The 22,335-nt window shown below is 32.2% G+C and overlaps 1 pseudogene; it reads left to right on the top strand.

The window, feature by feature from the left end:
- Nucleotides 1-20: 20 nt before the first annotated feature.
- Nucleotides 21-4,906, top strand: LOC116107469 (annotated as a pseudogene).
- Nucleotides 4,907-22,335: the final 17,429 nt, after the last annotated feature.

The raw sequence follows: 22,335 nt of genomic DNA, 5'->3' as shown, positions 1-22,335 counted from the left end.
AACTAAAGCTGGTATATCAAATGCACGAACACGAAGTGACAACTGCATTAAGTGGGGCTAATGATTTTAGCAGAAGTATGTATCTTGGAGAATTATGTTATTTACCGGTACCAATCAAGAATCATATGCCAGCTTTTTTCCACAAACCTTCATCCACCTCTTTAAAATTTCAATAGAAAAATAAACTGATATGATGAACATATAAATAGTTACGTTACAAAGCATGTATGGAACGGTACTTATCTTTCAGATTGTTATGTCATGCTCCCAAGGAAAATCTCTTATTCATGTACTGTGTAAAGCCCATTGATATTATATTTGTCAAAATACGTTGACTTTGACAAACAATTACAGGTATTAACTTGGCAGTGAGAAGTTCATCAGAAATGGTTAACCTTGCTGACTCTAAAAGAGGAATGGTTTTGCCTTTCCAACCCCATCCACTTGTATTCAACTATGTGAACTACTACCTGGATGTGCCTGTTGTAAGTCATTCATCTCGAAGCATATATTTATCTTAAGTGTTTATAGACTTTTTTTGTTCTAGAAGCTTCCCTGATTATTGAAATTTAACCCTCTGACATTTCAAAAACCATAACCAAATTTCCATATCATTGAAAACCTGGAAATCTTATCATGTCACAACAGAATTAACACTTACCATCGCTAGTCGATGATGTTCTGTGCCAAAAATCAGCATGAGCAATGAAATAAACACTAATAACTAGGTTGCTTGACCTTTAGATCTCTTCTGTGCTATAGCATAGAGTCATGGAATTTGGGAGATCATTCGAGAACAATATGTATTGTTATTCGTACAACGTTTTTTCATTTTCGGTTTACCACCTCTAAAAGAATTAGAATGGCTTCTTTTAAGTCCATAATGTAACTAAACATTTTTTTAAAATTGTTAGACGCATTTAAACGAATGATCTTGTTGAAAATGTTTTGATTCCACAAGCATATGCTGAGATGAATTAATTATCATTGCTTATCAGGAAATAAAGACCCAAGGGATTGAAGAAGATCGTCTTCAACTACACGAGATGTTAGTGGTGTTTTCAGACCAGGGGTATTGACGGCACTAGTAGGTGTAAGTGGTGCAGGGAAGACAACTCTGATGGATGTCTTGGCAGGAAGGAAGACCGGAGGGTATATTGAAGGAAGTATTAGCATTTCTGGCTACCCAAAGAACCAAGAAACATTTGCATGTGCGAGTGGTTATTGTGAACAGAATGGCATTCATTCACCTTATGTTACTGTTTATGAATCACTCCTATACTCAGCTTGGATTCGTCTTCCTTTGGAAATAGATACAAAATCACGGAAGGAATGTTGAAATTCTTGTATAATAATAGGTTCCTAACTCTGATGGAACTTTCTCCCTATCTTCATACTTTGAACTATTAGCTAATGATGCCATTATAATTTAATTCACCTCAAGTATCATGCAGATGTTTGTCAAAGAAGTTATGGAGTTGGTTGAGCTCAAACCATTAAGGAATTATTTAGTTGGGCTTCCAGGAATAGATGGACTTTCAACAGAACAAAGAAAAAGGTTGACAATAGCTGTAGAGCTGGTTGCTAACCCCTCTATCATCTTCATGGATGAGCCAACATCTGGTCTTGATGCTAGAGCAGCTGCCATTGTCGTGCATACTGTGAGAAATACAGTGGATACGGGAAGAACTGTTGTATGCACTATACACCAATAGACATATTTGAAGCCTTTGACGATGTAATGCTCAACTTTTATAGACTTCCTTTAGTGTTTTCTTTATTTTATGGTTTCTTATTTGTTTACATGTTTTTAACATGCAACACGGTATTCTGGTTATTACAGCTACTATTGATGAAACGAGGTGGACAAGTCATTTATACAGGACCCCATGGTTGCCATTCTCACAAACTCATTGAATATTTTGAGGTGAATAATTCATGTTTCGTAGTCTGTATGATTGATTCTGTTAACATCAATACACAAAGAATAGACTCTAATAATTTTAATTTCATGTCCCCCACATGTATTATTCATTTTATTTTAGGAAAATCCTTAGTGAATTCGTGGATTTGAAATTGCACTGAGACCTAATATTTATAACCTATTTCAGGCTGTCCCAGGGGTTCCTAAAATTAAGGATGGATGAAATCCAGCTACATGGATGCTTGAGGTCACTGCTCCTTCGGTCGAGGCTCAAATGGATGTGGATTTTGTTGAACTCTATGCCAACTCCTCTTTATATCAGTAAGCTTGAGTGTATCAATACATAGTTTTACCATTATTTAACTTTTTCCATATGGCTTACAAGTTAGAATAAGTATTGTTGTAAATGATTTCTTTCTTGGCACACTTTCAGGAGGAATCAAGAACTTATCAAAGAGCTTAGTACTCCAGCTCCGGGCTCTAATGATCTCTTCTTCCCAACCAAATACTCACCATCTTTTTTACTCAGTGCGAAGCTTGCTTCTGGAAACAATTTCGGTCTTACTGGAGACACCCTGATTATAATACCATCCAGTTTATCCTAACTTTATGTATTGGCCTTCTTTTTGGTCGTCTTCTGGGACAAAGGTCAAAAAACATAAGTTCTCTTTTCCCTTATGTTTAATTAATTAATTACCATAAAGGGTCAGCGAAAAAAAAATCTATAAATAATGTTTTTTCTAAAATTTTAGATGTTATCATACAATTCAATTAGCCAACAATAACATCTCTTTGTATAATAATCAGTTGGATTCAAGTATATTGCTTGTTGAAAGAAATAACGGATGAAAGCATCCTCTCTTTTTCATAGTTCTTCTTTGTTTTACTCCTCATCTGGATGAAAATATAATAATTTGGTGTTTATTTAGATCTTGATTTATTTATTGTACAGAACCAATTAGCAAGATCTGATTGACTTTTTAGGAGCTGTGTATGCTGCTATGACTTTCCTCGGAGCTTCCAATGCTACTGTTGTGCAGTCCGCTGTTGATATTGCGAGGACAGTTTTTTACCGTGAAAGAGCAGCTGGGATGTGTTCTGCTCTACCTTATGCATTCGCTTAAGTAAACAATCTCATCTCTTGAAGTTACATTTGTTTTTGTATTTTCCCCTTCTAATGGAACCTAACGAGCTTATTTCTTTCAAATTAGAAATTGTAAATCAAATAATCAAGGAAAATTCCTTTATAAGCCCAAACCTGAAAAGCTAATATTAAATATTGTGTCATCAAAAGGTAAAATGCATGTGAAGCCACTGAATACTTGACTAATTTACTTTCCCTCATTTTCCAGGTACTCATAGAGATACTGTACGTGTTAATTCAAACTATCATGTACACTCTTATCCTCTACTCTATGATTGGATTCGAGTGGCAGGGGGGAATATTCTTCATGTTCATGTGCTTTATCTACTTCACATTGTACGGGATGATGGTTGTGGCGTTGACACCAGGCCACTAAATCGCTGCCATTTTTATGTCTTTCTTCCTACGCTTGTGGAACTTGTTCTCTGGTTTTCTCATTCCTTGAGTGGTATGTGACTTCAAACTAAATAATTTTTCTGCATTGTGATACCCATCAACTTTAACGCAAGGATTGTACATAATTCCAAATCCTTTTCAGTACTTTTTAACTCATTCCCAGTTTTCCCAAAACATTAGTATTTGCTTCAGAAACACTTAGAATTTGTGAACTATAACCAACTTGAAAATCTCGTACTTTTCTCAAAATAATTCTAGTTTAATATCATTTCTCTCTTTCATAAAAAAATCACACTCCTTACGTATGTTGCAGCAACTTCCTGTGTGGTCAAGGTGGTGCTATTGGCTTTCTCCTGTGGCTTGGACCATTTATGGCCTTGTGACTTCTCAGTTGGGTGACAATGATGGAACTAATTATGTAAATAAAATAATAAAAAATTCTTTTTTAATTTTTTTTTTTACTTTAACAATAAATATTCTAACTAAAAAAAATCAAAACTTAATGGCTGATCAACGCTAGTCAACAGTGGTCAATGCTGATAAATGCTAGTCAACGTCTGATCAATGGTGGTCAAGGACTAGTTAAGCAGCCAATGTTCGTCAATGACGGGTCAATGTTGGTCAACTAATCTACGAATGTTAATATTTATAAATACTTATTTTAGTAATTACTAAACTATAAAGTAATAAACAATAAAATAAACATCTTTAAAAGAAAAAAAAAAAGAGTTCAAAATAGGTTGAAAAATGAAATGCCCCAGTATTTCTTTTATTAAAGTTGAAGAATTGATTTTTCTATGTGGGGGTAACTTGAAAGAAACTAAAACTTTGTAGGCTGTTGTGGTAAGAGAATAAGAACTGATATAACCAATTAGTAATCTTACAAGGAGACTTGGGTGCAAATTGAAAGTATAAAATATGGCCACTATGCAAGTTTACCAAGATTGGTGGACCCCCAAAAGCTTGGAGAAGAGATCGAACTGAGGAATCAAACAAAGAAGAATTTCCGCACTACAAGTGTGGTATTTGTAATGTTATGGGGCATAGCAAGACATATTGCAACTGATGCAAATAAAATGAAAAGAACATATATATATATATATATATATATATATATAATATATATTAGTTCAAGTCAAAAGACGCTCAACAGCCCTCTAAACAAGTTTAGTGAAATGAATACTATTATGTTGAATTTAGTATTCATCTAAATTGAGTTGAAGTGATTTTTGGTTCTGTTGTTATAAGTTCCATAATGATTCAATGCCCTTTTCAAGTAAAGTGCCATGCTTATCACACTCAAAAGGCAAATATTAGGAAACTAGTGTTAATGTCATTTAAGTATAAGGTTCCGTGATATGTTTTTGTTATCTTATTAATAGGTCATAGAGCAAATGGACAACCTAGACAAATCAATGGATGACGATATAGGTTATTTCTAGAGCAACAATTGATCGGTTAGTTTTTTTTTGTGCCAATAGTAATTGGGTTATAAGTTGTTTGGATAAATAGCACATATAATAGGATTGTTTTGATTTGGTATAGGGAATGGAAAACTGCTGTAAACTTGTTTTTTGGTGTGATCCATATGTATTATTTAGATCACAATCTTATCATTGAGTACTTTCTTTTGGTCAGTGTTGACATGAAACACTTTGTTCTATGTGTAACAATATTGAAGATTATGTTCCCATTAATGAATGATGGTTGCTTTTAAGATCTTGGTTTATGGTTTAAGTTATCTGCTTATAGTCTATTTTGTTCATTTATCTTCTTAATGAGGTGGTTACAATATATTTGAAAACATTATCAAGGACAATTTCTATCTCACATTGCATTGCATATTTTAACAACATTAGTTTACAATGTATGAGATGAAAATGCATGCTAAGAAGCCTAGAATAAACATGCAACACATCATCTTTTTCTTCCATTTCTCTAAACTCTTTAACCCTCTCTTTTAAACTCTTAAAAGCTTCCAAAGTTACACTTGAATATTCGTCTTAACAGCTTCCATTTCTTGTACATTAACTATAACAACTTCTAAATACTTAAACCTGGACCTCATAGACATAAATTACTCTTTTTTTTTTTTTTTTTTTTTCCCCATTGAATGTTCATCCTACTGTTTTGCATTGTTTTAAAACCTGGACCGGAGGGCAACCCGCTTCACCGCCAGGGTCACAGGTCAACCGGTCCAACCAGTTGGACCGGTCGATTGGAACGGTGACATCAGCACTGCAAAAAAAATAAATATTTTTTTGAAAAATTTCAGATTTTCAATAAGAATACCTACTTAATTACTACCTAATTCAAACTCATTAACAATCCCAACATGATTTAACTACAATCCAAAGTCTCCAAACATGATGAGTTCATCCATTACAAATTAAATGACAAAATACATAATAATTAATAACAAAACATTTGGTGCAAGTGTTTTTTACATACAAATTTAGTGAACAAATTATGCATCAAAGCAATAGATTCATCAAATAAAGACAATGGGAATATCTTTACAAAAGAGAGAAACGTCGTCTTTGTTGATTTTGAGCAAGAGAAGTGTTGTCGTCGTCGATTCCAGCGAAGGAGGGAGGCGTTGTCGTCCGTCGTCGTCGAGCAAAGGAGAAGGGAGGTGCGTCGTAGCCGAAATCTAGTGAGGGGGGTGCTGTCGTCGTTGAAATCCAGCGAGGGAGGTGTTGCTGTCGTCAAGCAAGGGAGAAGGGAGGTGCGTCGTTGTCAAAATCCAGCGAGGGAGGTGCTGCCGTCGTTGAGCAAGGGTCTAAGGGAGAGTGTTGAGATTGAGTTGGGAGATTGAATTGAGACTGAGTGCAGTTACTTTGAGAAGGGAGTTGCGATTTTATAGAGTTGAGAGATTAAAGAGAGTGAAGTGGAGTGGAGTCACGTGAAAAAAACTTAGATTTAGGGTTTTTTTCATTTTAAACATTGACCCGATTTACCAAGCGGTCTGGTTCGACTGGGCGGCTCACACTGTTCATCCGGTTTAATAGCAGGTTTAAATGGTTTTTTAACTAATAGCGGGTTTTATATTAGTTCGGACCGGACACAAAACCAAATCCTGGTCGAACTAGTTGGACCGGTCGGGCCGGTACGGTCCGGCTTTTAAAACAGTGTTGTTTTGTTGAGAAGCTCTCCTTGAACCAATTCAACTATTTCTTTGTCATACTGTACCCAAAATCAATAATATCCACACAAATTTAAAGGACAATAATATTGAAGTCGAATTTATCCCATATCGTCAAGTTGGTGGGTTGTTATGATGTATATATGTGGTTGGGCTCCCTCATCCCCTGAGCTAGCTTTTGAGAGTGAATTCTACCTAAGCCTACTTTATCATGGTATCAGAACTACGTTTGTTTGAGACGAGGGAGGGTATTAAAGTTGAATTTGTCCCACATCGCCAAGTTGATGGGTTGTTATGGTGTGTATATGTGGTTGAGCTCCGTCTACCCCTAAGCTAGCTTTTGGGAGTGAGTTCTACTCAAGCCTACTTTATTAAGTAAAAGCATAGCTTTTGTGAGTTTCTCTCTAGGTTAGAAATGCTAAAATATGCTTTTCTGTAGCACCTGCAATATTTGTTTAGAAATCGTATTAGATCTTCATTTATGCTTGCCATGGATTATGCATAATCATGGTTTAGGGGGATGATGAAAAATGTTGCGTGTGTGGCACTTTAAGAGTGTAAATGGCTTCAGTGTGTTCTTGAAGAAGAAGGTACTGTAGTATAGATATAGAGGAGAGATTCCAAGTGATGAATGATGATGAAGAGGATGAAAAATGGTGAAGTTGACGCTTGTTTTAGGTTGAACAAGATGTTTTGTTTGTGTGCCCAAGTGCAACGGTAACTTCACTGTTTTAAAACAATTTTTTAATTTATAACTAAAAGGACAAATTAGTAATTTACGTTCACAAATAAAGTTGAGGATATATTCATCATTACATATTACAATGTGGGTATAGTGATAATTGTCTATGCCGACATTACATATCAAATAGTAAAAGATATTAGCCTTTTTTCCCACTGTATTCCTGTCAGATGATGGATTCACTAACGGAGGAGGAAAAATGTTAGTTTCTAAAACCAAAGGTGGGAAATATATTCTTCAAAGTTTGGGTGGGAAAATGTTATTCAATCGTTTAAGTAATTAATATAAAAATTGCAACCTTAAATTAATTTTGGGGAACCAATACCACCAATCATCATTTTAATATAAAAAAATATTATTCGATAATTATCAATTAGGAACAATATACGTGTATTAAAAAAAAAAAAAAAAAAAAAGAGTAAAGCTTTAATGTTATTTTCTTAATAAAAAAATTTAAATTGAAAAATTCTCATGCAAGCCCACAAGTCCACTCATGTAAGCCCAAAAAAGCCCATAAAATCCATTCATGCCAAGCCCAAAAAGCCTATTTGTGCCAATTTCGAGTTTACCCATTCGTGGTTGGATTTGGGCCCAATGTGGCCCCTTCTTGTTGTGCGTATTGGGCTATACTAGGCCTTGAATTTCATAAATCATACTTAAGCCGGCCCAGCACAAACAATATGGGCCTAGAAAAAATGGGCTAGGCTAGCAGAGCACGACCCATGTTACATGTCTTCTTAGAATCTATAGTGTTTTATGAATTAACTAGTTTAAGGCCCCTGCGTTGCGTGAGTTGCTTTTGAAATTAGATTTGGACATATTATTTATCTTTTGGATTGTTTATTTACTTATGATTTTTATGTGAAAAAGCAATATTTTATTGCAGGCATTTTTTGATACACCATATAAAAGATTTTCATATTCTACTAATGAATAATATTTTATTTTAATTGCATATTAATTTTATGTGAAAAACCAATATTTTATTGTATTTATTTTTTTGATATACTGGATAATAGAATTGATAATAGTAATTTTTTTTCATTATTACACATTTATAGATACTTATTATTTAATCCAATTTGCTAAAATTAGTTATAGTGGATATATATTGTCAAATATATTTAATTCAAAATCTTATTATTAATTATAGTCTTTTTTGAATTGGACATTTTTGGATTAAGTTCAACTTGTTATTTTTTTGGATTGGATAGTTAATGCTCTTTCAATTGTGGGGCCGGGTTTTATTTCAACTTTTTTACTATTGTATGAATTGTTTGGCTAGGTTTTATTTTAAATTTGTTTACTATTTATTTACTTAGGATATTCTTCAATATATTGTCATCGTCTCTATCTCGCTGTCTTGTATCTGTTTTTTTTTTTTTTTTTTTTTTTTTTTTGGTTCTTCCACTACTGGTTTTTGCTTGTTTAAAGCTTCGACAGTATCTAAACAATATTTTGTAAGAATGTAAGTAATATTTCTTTCGTCCCTTTTTCTTTTTTTGTTTGTAACTCTTTGTTTTCGTTCTTTTTTTATTGTTTGATTTGTTTATCTGTGGTTTATATTATATTGTGTAGCTTTATTTGATATACATTGGATAATGACAGTGAGGATTAAGTATTTGTTTGGGCTTTTACAGTTTTGCAAGATTGATTTTTGAAATTTGATTATAGCATGGAGATTTGAAATAAAGGATTGAAGAAAGTAAAGCTTTATTTGGTTTTTTTTTTTTTTTATTGTTTGAGTTATTGTATTGTTGTTCATATTATATTGTAAAGCTGTGTTTGATATGCAGCGGATAATGAGAGTGATGATTAAGTACACATTTGGGATTTTATAGTTTTGCAGGATTGATTTTATATTTGGCTTTTGTTTTTGTTATGGTATTGTTGATAGCATGTCAACCTCAAATCAAGCGTCGAAGAAAGGAAAGCACCTTGTTAATGTTAATCCTAGACACTTTGTTCGTTTTCAAGAAACAAATCTTGAAAAGCGAAATGAAGATATTCAGCATCTTATTAATTCTGTTGTTTATAGTGAAAGTGAAGAAGAAGATGAACGACCAGGATATGTGATTACAGAGAGTTCTTAGTCAAATAAGAAAAACAAAACTCTGGAACAGAAAATTGATTACTTGATTAAACTTATAGAAAGTAAACAAAACAAGCTTATTTCTCTTGATAATTCTTGTACTTGTCAATTCAAATACCAAAGTTTATATTTTAATTCGTAGAAAGAGGTATTATCAGCATAGTTGTAAAAGTATTGTTTTTTATATGGATTTTCATTATTGTATTGATTTAATTGTTTTATTTATTTATTTATTTCGATGTTGTTTTGTTAAACATAATGAAATTTTAACTTAGGAGAACCATAAACTTGCTTTAAAGCTAGAAAACTTGCTTGGCAAACTTGAAGTGGTATGTTTGTTATGGCTTTTATATTTGTCTAATTTATTGAATTGTTTTTATTCGGGATTCATGTTTTTTAATTAGTGTTGTTTGTAAGGTGTATTGAATATATATTCTTTTGCATAGCATATATGTGTTTTTTAATATTATAGAACAATTTTATTCTAATATTTTTGAATAAATAACTTACAAATATTTAATTTTATTGTAGCATGAGAAACATGTTGAATCATATTCCGGATCTGAGGAGAAATAGAAGGATATGTTTTTGTGTTTAAATGTTTCAAAATATGCTGAAAAAGCAGTGGATATACCTTGTCAATCAAAACCGGAGAAAAAGCGTGTTCACAAACCAAAAAAATTCAACTATCTAGCAAAAGGAATTGGATATATAAGTTATGTGTAATTAGTTTTTGTGAAACTTTGTTGTTTTTTTATAAATTGTAGTGTTGAATATGATATTTACATTTGTATAATTATGAATTTCTCTTTGTTGTCTAATTATAATTTATCATGCTTAAAATTAATTAATAGTTTGGTTACTTGTTATCGTAATTTATTTTAGGTCATAAAAATGATTTTAAGATTAAGCAAGTATATATTTTGATTTTTTTAGGTTAATATTATGTATATGTTATTTATTATTGTTCGGAATATGGGTTGTTCACAAAAAAGAATAAAAAACTTAAGATGATGTTGGGAAATTTAAATATTGTAAATTAATGAGAAACATAAACTATTGGTATTGTACTTTGGAATTCAATATATTGTTATTTTATTTATTATCTATTAATTATAAAAGAAATGCGGACATTCACATTCTTTATTTCTTGTCATGATGATTTGTCAGTTCCATTTCGTTTGCAGCAATCTGTAACTCTAATATCATCATATTAGAAATAATAATGATTGTTGAATGCATGATATCCACCAACCTGTCAATGAGATGTTTCGCTTTCTGTCTTTCGGTATTTATATTCTCTATGTTGCTTTCAACATTTTCTCTAATCTGTCTCAATTCGTACTGTCTGTTAAGTATTGCTAATTCTACTGTTGAAAAAAAAAAATTTAGTTTATAAAAACTAAACAATTATAGAGTTTATGTATATAAAAAAATATAACCAAATGAGTAAAATGTCTAGTATCGCTTTCAAAGTTCTTCAAATCTGATGTTTTGTCTAGCATTGCAAAACAGACAAGAGAAGCAGAAAGCATCAATAAAAATTCAGTATTTTGTGAACACATTATGAATAAAAATTTGCTTAACCTTATAAATAGATATATATCAAGAGTCGGTTTTAATAGCAATTGCATGAATACAAAACGAAAAGACATATATTAAAAAATAATCACAAGGATTGAAGAAGATAAAAAAACTGTTGGATAGTGTGCAATGAAATGGTAATAAGTATTTATTTGGTAGTTTAATTATTATTATTAAAAGGTTTGGTAAAAATAGTTATGGCAGTACATCAAAACAATTGTTCGAACAATGTGCAAGGAAACAGATTCAATGGTTCGTTACACACAGTTATCAAGTCAAATTAATAAATTGTTCGTAACTCTTCACATTCTCATAAATATCTGTAATCGTTTATATTAAAAAGCAACACATAACACATACAATGTAACAAAATAAAAACTTATCAAATGATTTATATTCACAAACCCCTTAAATTGACATAAATGCATTGTGAATAACATACAATGTATAAGACCCCTTACATTCACAAATTTCTTTTTTATCATGAACATTGAATATTAATAGATTAATATTTATTGTCAATTTGAAACAAATAATAATCAATAAGAATGAAGTTTACCACAATGAAAAGTTAACAATTGATATTCGAACAATCAAGTTTAATAAATAAGTAAATTTGTTTGTGAATTGTTAGTTTTTTTAAAGCTGTTCATATTTACATTAATATTTGTAATTCTTCAGATTATTATCAAATGAATTTTAGGTATAAAACATTTTAGTTTTATGTAAATTTTGGTTTATCTAAATGAAAATATTTAATGTCAATGTGAAGTTTGCCTTTTAAATTAATAGTGACATACATGATTGATCAAGCTTCAATGATTAAGGTTGTTAATATATGTTATTAATACAAAAAAAAAAAAAAAAAAAAAAAAATATGAAGCACGAATTATATTAAGCTATATGTCATAGCAAATCGTTTTTATGTATACATTACAAATCATTATCAATGACATGTAGTAAAATCTAATACTAAAAAATCATGGCTTATAACATGGTATCAAGTGTTGGAATATTGTTTACATGTTATGTTAATAACGTACTTTATTATTGTGGTTATGAAATAGGATTATGCGATTTGAGATTTTTTGTTCAACAATATAATTTGGAATGCACGTATCATTAGTAGGATTAATTCTGAATAATCATTGGTATATTAAAATTCAGTAAAATATTATGAAGATCCTAATTTGAAGATTCTATTACAAATTGTATTTTGCACATCCTATTTGGTAATTTATACAACAATTTTGGCGGGTGTTATTTTCTGGTGTTGTTATTCTGTCCTAGTGCACAAAACTTTCATCCTGTCACAAATCCCAAATATCTTTCTTTTGATAAGCATTGTTGTTGTTGGAGTTAGGGATTTGAACGTTTCTCTACAATTTCTCATCCCGACAAAATAGTATGGTTGTTTGACCAACTTCAGTAGAATTTGTATACCTTTCTATTCATATATGGTTAGCAGAGCAATTGCAAAGTGATATAGTGCTTGCATTGTATTTGTTCTGCAAGCTGCATTTAACATCGGTAAACCTGTGTGTACATCATGTTCGATGAAGACTAAGTGCGTTCCAAACAGTAATAAAGCATGTATATTTTTTGCATTTGCAAACATTTTTAGAATTGAAAGTCCTTGCGAGGTGATTGGTGGTAGCTTGGATCTTTGCTTGTAGATATTTCTTTTACACAAAACTTTTTTTGTATTTGCTTGTTTGTTAAGATAGTTGCATCTACAAAATGTTAGATAAATAAAGTGTAATTTTTATCTTGTGACAATATTTTGATATAGTAATCAATACCACTGCTGTTATAGTACTTATGTCAACCGAATTGTACATAGAGTTTGGATGCTTCTTCAAGTTGCTTTAAAAATGATTGTTGTAGTATATCTGCCGGTAGTTGTAAAATATTATTGATTTGTGTTGTTGAATCTTCGTCAGCCTCTGTAAGATTTTTGAGTGCATGAAAACTTTAGATTTTGGATATTTGCATCGTAGTTTAGTTGATTGTGAATAGTCATTATACGTTATTATTTTAAATAAAATTGTTAATTGCATCTGGCTTTTAGTATTTCTGAACGTTGATTTTGTTATTGAGCATTGAATTGTATTTGGGTAATTGTACATCATATGTCAAACGATTTATCATGTGAAAATGGTTCGCCAAAGTCAATCTCTCTATGTGTCAACATAAACGTATCCTGGAAACATTATAATCAGTATTAGCTGATTATTAATGTTTATCCGGCAATGATTTTGTAATAATTACTTGCCATGGTTCGTAAAGGCAAATTCTACATTAGCAACATATCTTGATATTGTTATAGTAGATGCCATAGAGCCAATCAATTATTGTAGAATTAAATTTTTGTAATAATGTTCATTAATCAATAAAAGGCATTTTACTCTAAATCATTATTATTGCAATATGTATTGATATATGTCCTTAGAATGGTAGAACCATGACGAGGGTATCAAGTGTTTCAAATCTTGATAGTGAGAACCCTATGGTGGCCATTCTAGAAACTTCCGTAGCCCCAGTGTTATTCTGAAGTAAGGGCACAGATAATACGGTAAGGCTATCATAGTATTGAACGACCCTGTCGAAAGGCAATGACTGATCTCACTTGTCGAGGTTGTTTGGTGACAACCTGATGCAACACTAGGTGCTTGCTGTAGGCGAATACACTGCAGCAAGTTCACTGGACATACCTACCAGAGGATTCCATATGGATGGTAACCCTAGTGTCTATGGAACAAATCCTCTAACGAATGGTGTACATGTGATCCTTAGACTTGAGATCACCGGAGCGTCTTGTGCATCGATTGGTGCAGTTTGACACTAGCCTAATGCAGTTCTATTCAGAGCTGTCAATACGGTGGTGATTGGCAGCATCAAGGAGTGTATCAAGACTATGGTGGATTGACAGAGGATTCATCACTCCCGGGTACGGGAGAAGTTATCTCGTGGTGCAATTCAGTATATGGCAATGACACTAAAACTGTGGCCACAGTGGGATTGGGTTGTTGCTCTATCCAGTTTATAATACAGGTCATTGGTCCAGAAACTGAATACATAATATCGAGAGTAACCGAAGGTTGACACTATTTCTATGCCTTCGTCTCGTCAAGATAACGTATGATGAAAAGATCGAATTGTACGGTAACCATATCGTTGACAGGTAACTACTTTACTGAATCCGAATCTATTGGGTGGCCATAATGCCTTGCTAGGGGCCAATCTTGGTCTGTGTATAGTGAGACGATTAATTGGTGTTAAGCGCAATACTATACATTACCAGTATGATGAGGAGTCTATGGGTCACACACATAGAAGATAATTTAAGACTCAGGAAGAAAGAATGACGTTTTCATTTTTTTGGGCGAAAGGGTATTTTGGTAATTTCACAGTGCAATTAAATTTGTTGAGGTCGTAGCCTTTTATTTAATTTGTTAAAAAATTAAATAAGTGAAATTACATTTAAATATGTGTTAGCATATATTTAAATAAATTATCATTATTGTTAAATATTAATATATATATTAATTGATTTTAATTGAAGATAATAATGAATTAAAATAAATATCTAATTGGGAGTGTTTGGAAACATGGGGTGTTTGGGTTGGAGCCCAAGCCTATTCCATATGGGAATAGGGCAATTAAATAACACTATATAAGAAAAGTGTTAATTAAAATTGAATAAAGTTTTTCATTCATTGACTTTGATTGAAAAAAGAAAACACACACAGCCCCCTTTTTTCGCTTGAAATCAATTTCTCTTATTTCTTCTTGATTCTTAAGGCTAAGGAGGATCTAACAAATCCCTCCTTAGTTCCTTGTGATTGTCTTTGTGTAGACTATGTCGGTTCGATCCTACACTTGGGTCGGTAGCAAAAACGTTCAAAGACAAATTTGGAGGAGCCTCTAAATGTGCGTATGTTTTCTAAACTCATGATTAATTTTTCTGTAGATTTCTACTTTAATATAAACTGTAAAATTATATCTTTGATCTTGGCTCTTTGGGAACGATCCTTGTATTATTTTTTTTATTTTCCATTGCGTACATGGACCGTTTCCTAACAGATATAGTGTGTTACCAAAACAGTATGTAATAAGTATTGGTCACTGGAAGATTCGTTGTAAATATTCAAAATACATGATACAATTGTTCAGCAAAACGTTGGTATTTGTTGTTTTGTAATTGAAATGGCAGGAGTATTGTTTATTAAAATTGTTTGAAATATACCATTGATAATGACAAGTTTTAATTTTATTTAATAAATTGTTCAGTTTGTTCGACTTGTTTGTTGAATACATAATTGTAATGTTGATGTATAATATTTTATTAGAATTGTTTGATTATTTTACAATTTGATAATCTGCTAGAGGTGGAACAAATGGGCCAGGTTAGACGAGTCAACCCTAACTCGACCTGCGTATACCCCACCGGATGGATTGGGCCTTCATAGGCCAACCCGGCGGGTTATATTTAAAAAAAAAAAACCGTCCAACCCATCGGGTTGGGGGTTTTCAACCCGTTGATCAACCTGGCGGGTTGGCTATTGACAGCCCAATGACCAACCCATCGAGTTGACCCGCGGGTTGGAAAAAAAATTAAATTAATTATTTTTTTGCAAAAACCCATTTTATCCTTGAAATATACCCTTTTTATAGCAGTTGGAGGGATCTTTTTGGTCATTTTCTTTTCCCATTTTTTTTTTCTATAAATAGGGCCTAAACTCTCATATTTTCTCACATCCCAAATTCTCTCATTCTCTCTATTGAAATCTCTCAATCTCTTAGTTGTCAATTTGCTCTCATTTTAATTTTTATTAGTTTTTGCAATTTTCAATTATCCGTCTTTAATTCTGTATTCTTTCTATATACAATTTTTTTTTTTAACTAGAATGGATAGATATTTTCATCCCATCAATTTCGATGATGAAGAAAATTATCCTAGTCCCCCTGAATTTACTAACGTAAATGCAGTAGATTCAAATAATCCTACTTTCCCATTCTCAGAATTCGATACACCTCATAATATTCCCCCTTCCTCCCCATGCTGCTATAGCTCCCGATGGTTCTAGAAGTCGTCCTCGTAATCGTTGTCCTCGTCCAACTCTATCTTAAGTAGAAGCGGGTTCATCAATTGCAGTAAAAATTGATGACAGGCACACATCAGACGTTTGGGTGCATTTCGATAAGTTTTACGAGACAGAAAATAGAGTTCAAGTGAAGAAAGCAAGATGCAAGTATTGTGGAAATATTTATAAAGCTGATGCAAGTAATGGTACTAGTACTTTAAAAAGGTGTCACGGCCCCATCTTACCGGAGGCACGGCTGGGTGGAGTTCACAAAGCACCAACCCACTCTGCGTGACTCTAAGGAATATACCCCCCCCCCCCCCCCTTTCTTTAAGGGATTTCTTTCGCCTCCTCCACCACTCGAACCCAAGACCAAGGGGTAGCTAGCCTGATGGTACTCAACATGCTTCCCAATTGAATATAACCCCTTGGTCTTGGGTTCGAATAGTGGAGGAGGTGAAAGAAATCCCTTAAAGGGGGGACAATACTGAGTAGAATGGTCACGAGAGTGGGTGCTTTGTGATCCCCAGCCGAGCCCATGGTTAGATTGGGTCGTGACAAAAGTCATGCTAGTAAACATATGAATCAACATGAAAATAGAGAAACTAATCAAACTCAGATAACTAATATAGGCATTAATTGGCATTATAATTCTGATGTATATAGGGAACAATTAGTTTTATATATTGCTGCAACTGATCAACCTATTAATATGATTGAAGATAAATATTTTGAAAGATTTATTAAAAATTCATTTTTTCCAGGATTCAAAAGTTATTCTAAAACTGCAACTAGAAATGATTTAATAAATTTTTTTGGGAAAATGAAATTAGAATTTAAAAAAAAAATACATAGTTGTCATGTTAGTGTAGCTCTAACCGCCGATATTTGGAGTGGTAGAGCTAAACAAGATTATATTCGTGTAACTAGACATTATTTTGATAACGAATGTAAATTAAATAACTCTTTATTGGGATTTATATTAATAGATGTTGATTATAGTGGTCAACAAATTTATAATAAAATTGTTGAAGTTTTAGAAGATTATGATATTGTTTATAAAGTGATAAGTTTAACTTTAGATAATGCAAGTATTAATAGTAAAGCTATAGATTTTTTTCAAATAAATTTTCATTTTTATGACAATTTGAAGTTTTTCCACCAACATTGTGCATATCACATTATTAATTAAATTGTGAAAAGTGGTATGAAAAAAATTAGAAATAATATTGATAGAATTAGGGATTCTTTAGCTTGGATTACTAGTAGTAATCGAAGAAATGCTAAATTTCAAGATGCTTGTATAAAATCAAATATATCTCCTAGAACTTTTACATTAGACATGCCTGTTAGATGGAATAGTACTTATTTAATGCTTGATTCATGCTTACCTTATGCAAATTTAATTAGTTATTTTGTAGCAAATAATAGGGGTCCTTATTATTTGGTAGACACTGATTGACATATAGCTCAAAAATTTCATTATTTTCTTAAATTTTTTTATCAATCTACTTTACAACTTTCTGGTGTGTATTATCCTACTAGTCCATTAGTAATACATACAATTATAAAAATTTCAGATTTATTTAAAAAAACAGAAACAATGAAATTTTAGTGGGACCAATAGAGGCAATGGAATTAAAATTTAAAAAATATTAGAAACCCATTCCATTTCTTAATTGTTTAGCTGCCATATTTGATCATAGAATTAAATTTGTATGTTTAGAGAATGGTTTAGACACGTTAAATAAAAATTTACGAGATGAAGCATATGCTAATCAACTAGGAGAGATAAGATAGTGTCTTGCAAAGATATATTTACAATATGAAAACAGGTATGGGAACCAGCGAAGAGGCAAAATACCCAAGGAAGTAGCATCAGAAGAAACAAATGAAGACTTCGACTCCTAGACTGCACTTAATAGGCTGAAGAGGAGATGAAGATAAACATGCTTGCATCACATCATATTTTTTCCCCTTTGGTGTAACTAGTAAAATCTGTCTAAAATCTCCACCCAGTGCAACAGTTATGCCTCCAAATATTCTATTAGCATTTGACGAATCTTTATCAGACAAAATGTCCCACAAAGATCTGTCAAGTGCTTCAAAGCAATACATATTTGCAATCAGTGCTTCATCCGAAATTATCAAAGATGTTGTCAAAATCAGTTTTGCCAATTGCGTTATTTTCTTAATATCACATGTACTTTCTTTCGTTACATCCAAAGGTATCCTGAAACGTGAATGGGATGTTCTTCCTCCTGGTAACAGCAAGCCAGCAATAACTGACATAGAACAATGAAAATAATTTTACCTTCAAACTACAATTTTACTATTATTGTTGACCATAGGAATGTTTTGCCTATTCCACCATGCCCGAAAACAAAAAACGTGTTCCTCTTTCATTATAAACTGAATCAATAATTGAATTGTAAATGTCTCTTTGTCCATTGTTTAGACCACTATATAAATCATCATGTAGGATTTTGTTGCTGTCAATATCGTAATTCAACTCCTCAACAATCAACTTATTTTGTGTATTTTCAAATTTAGTGCGATTTGGAATTGGCAATCCATGAAAATCAACCATTGTTTTTTGTCCTTTTTAATGAAGTCTTCAATCTCAGTCAATGCATGATTGTGTAACTGCTCTGTATTGTATCTCATTGTTTTCATTCCTGTTTTTTTCCAAAGATTATATGCGATGTCTTCAAATAGTCGATCTGCATTTGCTCGCCACAATTCTGCTAGGTTTGCGACTTCATTAAATAAAAGAGTTATTACAAATAGTTGTTGTAACTATGTTCCAATAGCCCATATTGATGCTTCAGCCAAGCATCCATTCTTTGTCATCATCTAGCAAGCCTAATGCATAACATGCATCTTTGACTGTAGGATATATCCTTCCATTAACAGTTCTGATGTTTTCAAATGATGTTGCTCCTCTAACCAAATTTAACAACATTCTGATATTTTTCACTGCTGCCTAAAATTGCAAAGTAAATTTTGCCAATGCATCTTCCACCTCCCCATTGACTCCATCTCCTTTCTTTGTCATTCCAAACCCATTATGTTGGGAAGTTAGAATAAGTCAATGATCTCGCCTCTTCATATTGTTTATTACATTTCATCCACTCTGTTAATTTTGTCTAAGTAACAACATTACTCTCCAAATATTTGACTAAATTTTGATTTGATTCGAAGACGACTGTTTGTTCATTCTCCAAGTGGAAAGGAAGTCTTTTAACAGCTGGTTCTCTATAGTACATATCAAATTGATATATTCTCCAGCAAGCCTCCATGGCAGAAATATATTTGTAATTGTAGTAATTGCATTTTTCAAAATTATATTTATAACAAATAACAACAAATATATTATATTTTATTCTTCTATATACATACCTACAATCGACATAAGCTTTAATTTCATCCTCCTCTATAACATTCGTGCATCTAGAACTCCCTTCGTTATTTTTTGCAACCTCTATAGAAACTTCGATTCTGTCGAGTCCTTTGTTGACATACTTGAATAGATATTTGATTGATCTATGCTAGTTACAGATCTCAATGTTTATTTGACCATCGTACTTAACTGTCAGATTTCCATTATAGGAAACAACAAAATAGTTGTCAATTTTGACACCTTTTTTCTCAATAAATGCTCCAGTATCTCACCTTCTATATACTAGGTACCCTTCATCATCTACAGTCGTTTCATTCATAGATTTCTTTGGAAAATGTTTATTACATTTCCCGTTCTCCATGCAGGGTGAACTTGTATTTAAATCTCCACACGGACCATGGATATTGTAGTTCCCAACAACTGCATAAGCAAGAGGATCCTTTTCTTTATCTAGTGATTTAGCAGATATCATCCTATCAATCTTCGATGGCGAAGGATTCCTATATTCACCGCAGAGGAAAATCAATACATGTGCATGTGGGAGACATCTTTTCTGGAATTCAATATTATAAATAACTGAGAAATATAATAGAATATTGTTAGCAATTGTTGATATATTGTAAATTTCATATTATAAATCATAAATGAACAAATACTTTAAAAGAAAATATACATATCACTTATAACATAACTTACTTGCCAGAGTTTCACCAAAATATTTATCATTCTTTAACTCTTTCACCAGTTCAAGCAATTTCATCTCGAACACTCTAAAAACAGCAGTTACTCTTCCGTCTTCATCACATTGACCAATAGCATTCTGTATATATTGTATCTCTAGCCACTTTGGATTACATGTGAATGTCAAAAAAAAAAAAAAAAATATCAAGATATCCATGATACATGCAAATTGCCATAGCATCTTTATAATTTTGAATACGATATCATGGGTTGCCAGTGTGAGAGGACGATAGCAATGTACACTTGCCTATATTCTCTACATTAACACCCCCTTTTGAAATAGCATCCATCAATCCGCTATACAAATCACTTCTTATTATTTTTTTTTTTCTTATCCAACGAAACCTTTCCTCTTCAATAGCCATATATGCATCTATAATGTATTGTTGCAATAGCCTGTCAGATTTCATCAAAGTGTGTGCTTCATTCAATCTATACTGCAATCGAAAGGCATAAAATTGTCTCATAGTCAGTTTATGCCTTGTAGATGTTTCTCTATCGCCTAATTCTCTATACTTAATGCCAACCCTGTATCCATCCTCTCCATACGGAAACAAAATTGGATAACTTAATGCGATAAAACTAGGATGTAAGTCAGTAATTCTCTGTAAACCATTCTTTGAATGATAAACAATAACATCCTTTCTAACATCTGACAGTCCAACATCACCAACAATTATTCTTGCAATTTCAGATGTAGTTGGCAGATTATACTGTCTTTCATCTTTTTCCCTATGGATTTTTAACTACAAGTGGAGTTCAGGAACATTATTTGATTCAATACAATCCCTGGCAAACCGAAAACTTTAAACAACTCATTGTTCCTATCAAGCATCAATTTCAATTCTTCGATCAATTCCTTGTCAACATTATTATAAGTTTCTTGCCTTCCTATACAATTCAGTTTGTGACTGATTTCACATTGTGTATCATAGATGTAAAGCTGTGCAAAAGTAGGTTTCTTTCTAGCAGGTGGAAGCAATGTCCCTATACAGTGATAATTTTGCCCACAAAATCTAAAAACATATGGACCACTATTTCTATTGACATCAGTATCAAGTTCCCCCCCCCCCCCCCCCCCCCCCACCCACACAATTGAATGTAAATGAGAATAACGAGTTGTATATTCTTATCTTGTTTCTGAATATTTTTCCTTTAGAACCACTTTTTATATCCAATAATTCTTTCAACAGTTCAGGTGGTTCTTTCAACAATGGTAACTCAATTTTCCTATCCATATAGCATAACGAAAATACAGGAGAAGTCATCTTTCTGCTCTTAATTGTACGCTTTTCATACCACATGATTGTCCCACAATGCTTGCAATGGTAAGATGGTACACCAAAGTTCAATGGTTCCAAATCCACTAACAATAGAAATAACACTAATTTTAAACAAATATCAAAGATAATGATATTGTTACACAAATGAACAAACTGTAATAATTTGTTATGTAGATATATGTCTAAAGTTTATAACTTACTGTTACATATTTTTGAGGGAGTAAGCTTTAATTTAGATTTTTTTCTTACATAATAATCAGCACCTGCAAAATTTTATGTATAGTTAGTCAGATATCTCAAGAAAATGAAAAGAACATAATTATATAACATAATTTTCCTTACCTCTCTTTTTTTTTTAATACATACATTCTATATCTTTTGTTGTCTTTGTATATGTGGTCATTATTTTCAGAAGGGCCTAAGCAAATTTGAAAACCTATATTTGTTTCCAACACTGATTCTGTTTCATTATTTTATACATCTACATTTGTTTCCAACACAGATTTTGTTTCATTATTCGATACGTCTACACTTGTGTCTAACACCGATTCTCTTTCATTATTCAATACGTCTACATTTGTTTCTAACACAGACTCGGTTTCATTATTTGATGCGTTTCCTGAAATTAAAAATAACAATAGTATAATTGTCATACTGTTACAAAAGGGATAAGAAAACAATAATTGATTTATTAATTACTCTTTTTCTCTTTGATCTAGACATTTTGTCATTCGTACTATCATCGGTTTCAGTTCTAACAGCTTTTGCAGCTCTTTGTTGTTTCAATACAATCA

The sequence above is a fragment of the Pistacia vera genome, unplaced genomic scaffold, assembly GCF_008641045.1.
Source record: "Pistacia vera cultivar Batoury unplaced genomic scaffold, PisVer_v2 Contig539, whole genome shotgun sequence".
Lineage (NCBI taxonomy): Eukaryota > Viridiplantae > Streptophyta > Magnoliopsida > Sapindales > Anacardiaceae > Pistacia > Pistacia vera.
Note: the sequence above shows the minus strand (reverse complement) of the source record. Positions and strands in the feature narration are given on the sequence as shown.